The following is a 10,003-nucleotide window of genomic DNA, read 5'->3' as shown; positions in this document are numbered from 1 at the left end:
CAGCGGGGTTTTTTCCCTCCTCCGTTTACACTGATGGAAACAGGGTTTTGCAGTGATTCCAGCTTTTGACCTCAATGCTCTTCTTTTTGCTTTAAACATAAAAATACGCACAACAACCGCTGATGTCCTTTAAGTTCAGCTGTGCCTCTGCTTTCCCCAGTCTTGGATAGTAACTAGTTACATTTATTTGAGTAACTTTATTTGAAAAAACAAAACAAAACATTTTTACTGTGCTGTACTTTATACTCATACTTGAGTAAAATGTCTGGATTTTCTACCCACTGAATGAAAAACAAACTGGGCCTGCCGACATGGCTGTGTGGGTGGCGTACATGCAGGTGAGGAAAAAAAAGACAAAACTATGGAAAAACACAAAATATTACTAAGTATTTCTGGTCTAGTTTCTACTGCAAATATCTTCGTATTTCATATATTATTTTAGAGATTAATCAATCAGATGAAAATATGGGCACAGATTTTTCTTTTAGCCAGTTTTCTTTATGTTAGAAGAACATTAAAATCTGCAAATAAACAAATAATTTAATTCCTTTTTTAAATAAGAAATTAAACATTTTATTGCCTAAAATGCATTGATATTCATTCCTTAAGTGAGTTTGATTTTGGGTGAAGCTAAAACTGCCACTTGAGGAAATTTGGCTATAAAAATATTAACAAATGAGTTTTTATCTTAAATGCTAAATATATATATTTTGTATAGTTTTGGCTTAATTGCTGCTGTAAATATATATGTATATTTTAAATAAGTAGCTTTTTTGAGTCTGTAAACTCCAGTTAACGATTAATCGATTACTAAATTAGTTGATGATTATTTCAATAATCGATTCATCACGATTAATCGTTCCAGCTCTTGTATTTATGCATTTTAAATTCTGCGTGCAGATTTAAGCTTCTTCTGTATTTTATCACCAGTTAAGGATAGGAAAACCATTATAGGGAAACCTTTTAGTATTTTTTTTTTTTTTACAGGGAATAGTTTTATTTCTGAGCCTCTAAGTCAGCCTGTTATCTATAAATAAATAAATTTCTTCCAGATTAGTTTTCTGTGGCCCCTTTGCCTTGTGATCATCTGGCACCAGCAGCAGGCAGCGACAGTATTGACTGTTTCCACACAGACGGATCACATTTCTCCTGATTTAGCCTCTCCACAATGGCTTACAGTAAATTTTAGAATTGCATTTGAAGTCTTATTTATACAGAAAACTGAGCGGCCAAGCTCTTCTCGCTATAACAACCTTATTTCCTTACCGGTAGCAGGCATTTATCGTACCGTTTATCAGTTATCGCGATTTATCACAATAAATGATCATAAATTCCAACTAATGATGTTTGAAAACCCCCCAAACTTTTTACTTTTACTGTTTTTTCTGCTTGTTCAAAGAAAGTATCAATAAATTTTAATAAATGTGATTAATTTATTACTGTACACTGCAAAAACACAAAATCTTACCACGTATTTTTGGTCTAGTTTCTAGTGCAGATATATTATCTTAAAATAAGACAAAATAAAAATTTTAAGTACTTTATTGATCCCAAAGGGAAATTAAATGACTAAAAAAACTTACAAGTAACTTTTAAATTGGCAACCAGAAACCAGTAATACAGTGAACCTGATTGTTTCTGTCATGAAATCAGAAACAATCTGATTTCATGGAGCTGAGACGAACATAGAAAGGTTGCATATATAAGAACTGTTCTTTAAATCTGGGTGAGAATGAAGCAAAGCAAATTAGCAACTTTGATTTGATGTTTGGTCATGAAAGCTTTCAATGGCAATCGATAATAAATAAGCTTCCTAAAGTAGGCAAGTCGCCAAGCAATCCATCATTCGGTTTGTAATGAGAGCTGAACCGTCTGATGCTATTCCAGCAGCGTAATTCAATAAAGAGATGGGATGGGATGATTTCCCAGATGTGAGGTCACTGACATCTTAAACCTCCCAGCAACAAAAGAAAATAATAATAATAGTAATAATTGAATACAAGACAGAAAAACCTGAACAGCTCAATTCTTAGAAAGCTGCTTCCCCTGGAGCTGCAGGATCACCATGACAACCAACACTGCAAAACCACACAATCTCAACAAGGATTTTTGTCTAGTTTCTAGTGTAAATGTCTTATTCCACTTAAAATAAGACAAAACGATATAAAACGATAAAGATATAGGAGCTTGTTTTTAGCAAATAATTCCTTGGCATTGATGAAAAATACTTGATCTATTTTACTAAAAACATGGGAAATTGTCTGGTTTATCTGCCAGTGGAGCTGCAACATTTTCATCAATTTTAAGGAATTATTTACTCTAAGTAACTCTGAGATGTTGCTGAAAAGTTTGTTTTGTCTTATTTCACGTGGAATCAGATATTTGCCCTCGAAATAGACCAGAAACACTTGGTGGGATTTGGTGTTTTTGCAGTGAACAAAGCGTTTGCTGGCAGGAGACGATGTTCCTGATGCAAATCCGCTATTGACTGAGAGCGAGAAAAAAAGACACTCGGCCACAAAATAAAAAAAGAAACGGACTGGAACAAAATCAACACCCCGCTCAGGGACTCCTAATTAACCATATTCCTGCAACCTGATTGGCTGTCTCCCACTCGCCCGCGCGTGTGTGTGTGTTGGCGTGTGTGTGTATTAGTGTGAGTCATCCCTCTAGCTAGCTAGCAGAGCTGACACTTGTCGCCTTTACAGCAATTACCCGATTAGACGAGCTGTGATCACGGAGGGTGATGTCTCTCACTTCGCAGTTACGTCTCACAGTTACAGTCCAAGTTTTCTGAGACACAAACTGAAGTTTACTTTCTTCTTCTTGAGCTTTTTTTTTTTTGCTTCGTTGGAGCTCCTGAAATCTGATGCTACAATCAGAGTGCAAAGCTCTACCTACCCATCCATCTATAGCTTTTGTTGGACATTGTTTGCTTTTCTTGCACCTAAAGTCCTCACATGCCAGTTGACCCTTACAGAGCATTGTTGGATGCACGGTTAGAAATGAGGACAGCGGGTTTGTGAAGGACAAAAGAAGGAGTGTCTGGCTTGTTTTGGTTTTTTCTAGTACAGAGAAGATTCAGGAAACATCCAGTAAGGCTTAACTGAGGACCAGAGATTCGCTCGTCTAATTACTCTTTGGGTGTTCGTCTCGTTGGTGCTAAAATCCAAATGTCGTTTAAAATAGATTCATCTGATATGTGGTCATGATACTTCCCCTTACACTGAGTTCAGGAGAACCTAGAACGTTAAGGAATTATCTTCTGCTTGAGACAAGAAGCAAAAGTTAAGATTTTTGCACAATACGGCAGAGCTAATAGCTGAAGTCCACAAATATTTGAGACAACCCTTATAGCTGCTTATTTTCATAGTTCAAACATTAAATGTACAAACACAGGAAACCGTTTTCAGACTATTAATACTGAAGCCTGATGGGCAGGAGAGCGACTAGATCAACTAGCAATTTCCCAAGCAGAAGTTTCTAAGTACAAAATCCATGGAAAAACTCAGAAACACACCAGACAGTTTAAGATCAAGCCACAAACGACTAACCAGAAAAAGTCCCCCAAATCTTTACCAATCTGCAAAAAGACTCACCAAATCAGATTGGTCTGCCAAATGTCCGATCCGTTTAGAGGAGTCTCTGCTTCAAAGGATGACGTCGTTAGCAGGACTATGATGAGGAGGAAATTCAGCCATTTTATTCAGGTCTGTCAGTGTCTCCTTGAGGGACACCAACACTCAAAGGCTGGAGTTGATCGTCCGTCTTTCCCTGAGTCATGGTTAGGAAAGGGTAAAAAGTTCAGAAACTTGGCTGCAAACCTCCTCAGTTTGCAGTCATATTCCTGCTAACGACCTGATTATGTGACTCAGGTGTGCTGCAGCGCAGGTAACTCTAAAAGCTGCAGGACTCCGAGGACTGGAGTTAAATGCCCGTGGTGTAGACCACTGTTTCCAAACGCTGGTCCTTAAGGCTCGATGCTCTGGCTGTTTTATTTGTTTCGCTGCTTTAATTCATCCGATTCAGAAGATTTCAGTTCACCAAACACCTGTTAATCAGTCAGTAATTGAAATCAGTTGGGCTTTCGATGGGGGATTTTTCTGCCATAATTTGAGAGCTCTCATTTTCAATCTGAAAGCAGGACTTCATGTCTTTCTTCCCAAAACTTGTAATCCTCCTACTCAAAACTTCTGCGCTCTTTCACATATCCACGCTCAAAACGTGTCTCTGCTCGGATCAAATCTCCGCTTGCGAATCATTTTCTGCTAGTGCCTGGAACAGAAAACTACCGTCGCCTGGCAACCTCTCAGCCAATAGAATGAAAGTATTTTACTGGGTGCGTTTGTTTCCTTCTTGTGGGTGTGCCTATGTGGATACTATCATCAGGCACCACAGTCTTTCTCAAACTGGTGGTCCCTAGGCGCCCCCTAGTGGTCCGTCAAGTATTGCATGTTAACAACCGTTTTTTTACCGTGAGGTGAGCTTAAAGTGTGACGCTACAGTTAGCTTAGCAAAGGATTGTGTTTGGAAATAATAATGGGAAACTGGCTGAAGACCCAGTCACTAAAGAAAGCCTGGAGGTACAGGTGGAAAGTTTCTCAGGTGAGTTGTTCAACTTTAGCTTTTGAACATTATTAAATTACATACCATGCCACAGGAATGCAGCTTTATGCTGGTGACGAGGCGATGCACAGAGCTGCGCCCCACGCGGACTATCTGCATCTTAACAGTTCATTTATAAAAAAAACATTTTCCCATGTTATAAGTTTAAATTGTCTGCCAATGGAATTAGATTTTTTTAATCAGTATTAATGAATTATTGACTTAAAACAACTTCCTATATCTTGCCAAAAGGTTACCTAAAAGTTACTTTTGTCTTATTTCAAGTGTACTGAGATATTTGCACTAGTAGCTTGACCAAAAATACTTGGTAAGATTTGTGCTTTTGCAGTGAAAAGTTACAGGACACCAACTGCAGCGTTGACTATTTCTGGTCTAGATGGACAGAGATTATTCCACTTGTTTCAAAACCTACAGAGGCATTTCTCAACGCTCCGGTCTCGCTATCTGATGTTTAGCAGTGAACGTGCCATTTCCACACAGCATCGACGATGCATGCGTTTCCAGATGACTGCCTGTGGCAGTTAACAAAGCAGTTATGTTCCCTGTGCATGCCCCACTCGTGTAATGACTCTGAATAATGAGAAGCATTTTGTTACAAATGAAGTTGAGGAAAATCCAAGGAATGCTCATTCAGAGGAAGGTTCTCATGTTGTTTTATGGTAAATAATGGTATAGTAACACACTGGGCGTCTATCCTGCTGTCAGAGCAGCTGCTGAGCGTCATTTTTTCCAATCCAGCTGCTAACCACAGTGATTACTGACCACACGGCTCCTAAGTGCTGTTTATCCGAACTCCTCTTGAGGGCAATTAGACCTTCAGCGTTATCTCTTTTACATCCACCTTCCTCTGTAGCTGCTATTTATCCTCTTGTCCTGTCATCATCCTTTTCCTTTACTCCCACTTTCATTTATGTCACTCAGTTTCCCCCTTAAAACTCACCCACTCTTGTTTTCTCTGCAGCCATCTTTTTCTTAAATGGCAAATTAATGAAGAAAAAGCAGATCCAACCAAAACAGCTCAATACCATTGAGATAAATTCAGATAATCTTTTTTTTTTTACAAACGTTAAATAGAAAATGTATTTGCTTAACACCCCAACATGTTAGTGTTGTATTTTTTATCAGTGTACCTCATTAGCTTGTTTGTTGAGCAATGTTTACTTGTCATTGCTCAATAAAGTTTCTTTAAAAAAAACTCGAGGAGAGGAAACGGAATTATAAACTGTCAAAATAAGAGCGCGAATATAAATGGAGAAATGTCAAACTTTATTGAACTGAAAGTTTACAAAACAGCTATGTAAAATAATAATTTAGAATTTATCCAGAAAAATTAATTTAATTAATGTTTTTTAAAATAGCAACAATTCTGAAGAGCTGAACAAATAATTAGCTCTGCTATTAGCGCATTACTGAGCTGTTAGCCAATGATATAAACAAACTAAAGTGAACAGAAATGAAAGAGAATAAGGGGAAAAATCTGGAATATGTTAACAGAAAAACTGTGACAGTCACGGATTAAATGAGAGCAGATAAGAGACGAACCCAGATCTGTGAGAATATCATCAGTCTGGAGGCTGAACCAGTTAAAAATATGACCTTTTTTGCGGTTCTGTGGAGTCAATATTTTACCTGGAAATGACACCTGCCTGAAAACCCCCCAAACCGAGCCATGAACTGACAGCTAGTCAGAGAGGAATAACACAAACAGGATATGCTGACGACACCCACCCTGCAAGCAAGACGCCTCTTCCTTCAGCTGCTCCTTATGCAGCCGATCATCTACCTCTATCTCATCCTCTGTCACATTCCTCTGCAAATCGTCCTTCATTGCATCAGGAAGGCCTGAGACTCTTTCCTCTGCTCAGTATTCAGTTTATTTTCCCATGAAAGTGTCAGGATCATCTCAGCCTGTCCATCTTAGTCTGTGGACAGCTAACCCTGCCACCTCCTGTCTTTGGTTAGCAGACATTTCCTTTCGCTATGGCTCTCCTCCCAGAGTGTCACAAACAAGGGGGCAGCACAAGGAGTAGAAAAAAAGGGATGAAATTATATAGCAGCTGCAGCTGCAACACATTTTGTGTTGCGTATTTGTATGTTGAGACATTGGAGTAGGAGTTACACTTTCCATTCACCTCAAAATTAGGCAAATTGTGATCATGAAGATAAATTTGCTTAATGGAAACATTCTAATTTTAATGTTTTACCGCTAGGATGAGGGGATTTTTCAGCTGTGTCAAAATTAGTGTATTTAGCACTAAACTGCGATAGAAACTTTTTTTGCATCACACCAGTCATGTGTAACGACAGGCGGAAAAGAGGAAGCAGACAGGAAGTGGTAGGAAAATGATGTTTTTTAATAACTTATTGTGTGATCAAACTTTTTTAAAATTGTGATTCTAATTTAATGAAAACACAACAACCAAAACATTGTGTTTTTTCGACTTTTGTGTCATATTAACAATGTTTTGCACTCTTCTTTCTAAAACTCCCTGTTATTAGAAACAGGGAGGAAGGCCTGTTGAAGGGGTGTCCAAAGTGTGGCTCGGGGGCCACACTTTGGCCCTCGGAACATTTCTGAGCGGCCCTCAGTCACAGTCCAGCCGGACGATGGAGCTTTGAAAACACGTTTTCACTGAAAGCATTCATCCAAGTTTTTGTTTGGAATTTAGTTTCTTTTAATAGTACTAAGAAACAAAAAAACAACAACAACACCATGCAACCAGGTATTAAAAAAATTGCTAAAAAAACAAGAAAGAAAACTTTGCAATCTGTTTTACTGTTCTTCTTTTTAGAATCTGGCAAATCTTTTTCATTTTAAATCTACAATTTACATATCTGTCGTCTACAGAAATCCAGCTACTTTGTGTTTGGTTTATTTTTTATTTAGCAGGTAAAAATAAAATAAAAATAGTTTTTGCTATTAAAGTTTTGTGACCCTCGGAGTTCTTTCAACTTTTTTTGGCCCCCATGCCAAAAAGTTTGGACACCCCTGGTCTGCCGGTTTGTAGACAAAAAGTAAGTAAAGCTAAAGATCATCAGCTGCAGCTAGCCACAGCTAACCACAGCTAATCACAGCTAGCCACAGCTATCTAACTATAGCTAACTACAGATAGCCACAGCTAACCACAGCTAACCATAGCTAACCACAGCTAGTCATGGCTAACCACAAATAGCCACAGCTAACCATAGATAACCACAGCTAACCATAGCTAACCACAGCTAACCATGGCTAACCACAGATAGCCACAGCTAATCACAGCTAACCATAGATAACCACAGCTAGTCATGGCTAACCACAAATAGCCACAGCTAACCATAGATAACCACAGCTAATCACAGATAGCCACAGCTAACCACAGCTAGTCATGGATAACCACAAATAGCCACAGCTAACCATAGATAACCACAGCTAATCACAGCTAATCACAGATAGCCACAGCTAACCACTTAGCTGAAGCCGCTCTGCTCATCTTCCATAGGAGGTTTGATATTAGAAATAGAAAGAGGAGTCTGACAGCAGACGGCTCCGTTATTTTCTTGAATTATTAATAATGTGTCGTTTACAGGAGGAGAGTTGGAAACATTAATCTGGCTTCACCGGATTTTATTTTTATTATTTTCTTGCTAAGATATTTCAGATTCTGCTGCGACTTTTTGTTGAATTAAGTTTAAAAAGCCGAGATGAAACAGAAAAGTGGCTTCATTATAAGTCATTATTTCTAATTATGCAAAGATTTGTGCTGAACAAAATGGCCGCCTGCATCCATAATGTCCAAATGTTATCAATAAAATATAAAAAAATTATTTCAGCTCTTAATCTAAACACAAAGAGTCAGTTAGGTACGGTTTAAATCCAAAAGTCAACCAGGAGAAACTGGATCTCCGTTACCAAGGAAACCAAATTAGTACAGAGCGGATCAGAAGTTTACATACCCTCACATGAATTCGGGGCTTTTGATGATAAATCCGAACGATTCTTTTGATTAACTAATACAGCTGCAATGAATTTTAAAGAACAGAAAATATATCATTTTAATTTATTTGGGAATTTATTTCTGTATTTTTATCCAAAGATTCTAATAATAATAATAATAATAATAATAATAATAATAATAATAATAATAATAATTCTTTTTATTTATAAATTATTATTATTATTATTATAATTTTTTTTCTCTTGAAAGTTGCAGAAAAACATGTAAAGTCCTGGTGAAATTCAGGCAGGATGAATGTTTCAACGTCCAGACCCTCAGCATGATACTGCCACCACCATGCTTCATACAGATAATCTAAATGAATATAACTGCACTCGACAAAATAATCAAACATAATCCTGTTAAAAACTATATATTTTTGCTTTTTTCAAGGGAATATTTATGTATTTAATATAGTATTTATTAATTGTATTAACTGTGATAGAAAAGCAAGTAATTTAAATTTGAAACCAGTTATCAGTTTAAACCAAAACAAAAAAACAACATTTCACCCCAGAGAAAGAAAACTTCCAACCTGCCAATAAAAATCCTGAGATGACAAAGTTTTCATGTAAACTTCTGACTGACGTCTGTTTTCATTTTTATTTTACTTTTTAAACAGGTGAATAAAAAAGTTCCCAGAAATGTTTGACTCTGAATTAATTACACATTTTCCCTGATCCATCAGAAATAATTTTTACAGAACCAACTTAAGATCCTGACAACTTGTACATGTGAACCACCTGGAATAATCCACCAGATTAAATCAAATTATCATCTGATTGAATCTACAGCCGAGTTTACAGGACATTTCAGTAAAAATTGAGGTTAAAACAAAACACATCCACATTAAAGCTTTTATTTCCACATATCCAGCTACTTTAAGCCACATTAAAGCACAAACTATTCTAAATTTCCTCTTCGGGACCAAAAACGCGAATCTAAAAGAGCTGAAAACTTGGAAACAACTTCAGCCGGTTCGGAACCGTTAGAGTCCAAACGGTTCCGAACCGGTCCGAAACGACAGCGAACCGCGGGAATCACTTATCAATTATTAATTATCTGCAGTCGATAACGGCAAAGCTGCTAAATGTAAGACTGCAGCCAGTTTGAGTTTTAACAAGTTAAAGGAGTAAAAATAATAGATAGATAGATAGATAGATAGATAGATAGATAGATAGATAGATAGATAGATAGATAGATAGATAGATAGATAGATAGATAGATAGATAGATAGATAGATAGATGTTTTTACTCACTTTTTGCTGCTTTAAATCCTCCTTATGTCCCTGATTTCGGCTCGTATCCAGATTTAAAATGTCGTAAAGTCGCAGTCGGTGATCAGAGCGCAGCGCAGCGGATCCACCGGCGCACTGAGACTCCAGCTCTGCGCTCAGAGTCAC

At 37.4% G+C, this 10,003-nt stretch overlaps 1 protein-coding gene across 1 annotated transcript in view; it reads right to left on the bottom strand.

Annotated features, from left to right (window-relative positions):
- gpr4 (G protein-coupled receptor 4) overlaps window positions 1–10,003 on the bottom strand; it is a 35,688-nt gene extending 25,685 nt beyond the window's left edge. Inside the window, exon 1 of the mRNA XM_027999510.1 lies at window positions 9,860–10,003. The gene's annotated coding sequence lies outside the window, so the exon portion shown is untranslated. The remainder of the gene's footprint in view (window positions 1–9,859) is intronic.

The sequence above is a fragment of the Xiphophorus couchianus genome, chromosome 18 (assembly GCF_001444195.1).
Source record: "Xiphophorus couchianus chromosome 18, X_couchianus-1.0, whole genome shotgun sequence".
NCBI classification, from domain to species: Eukaryota; Metazoa; Chordata; class Actinopteri; order Cyprinodontiformes; family Poeciliidae; genus Xiphophorus; species Xiphophorus couchianus.
Note: the sequence above shows the minus strand (reverse complement) of the source record. Positions and strands in the feature narration are given on the sequence as shown.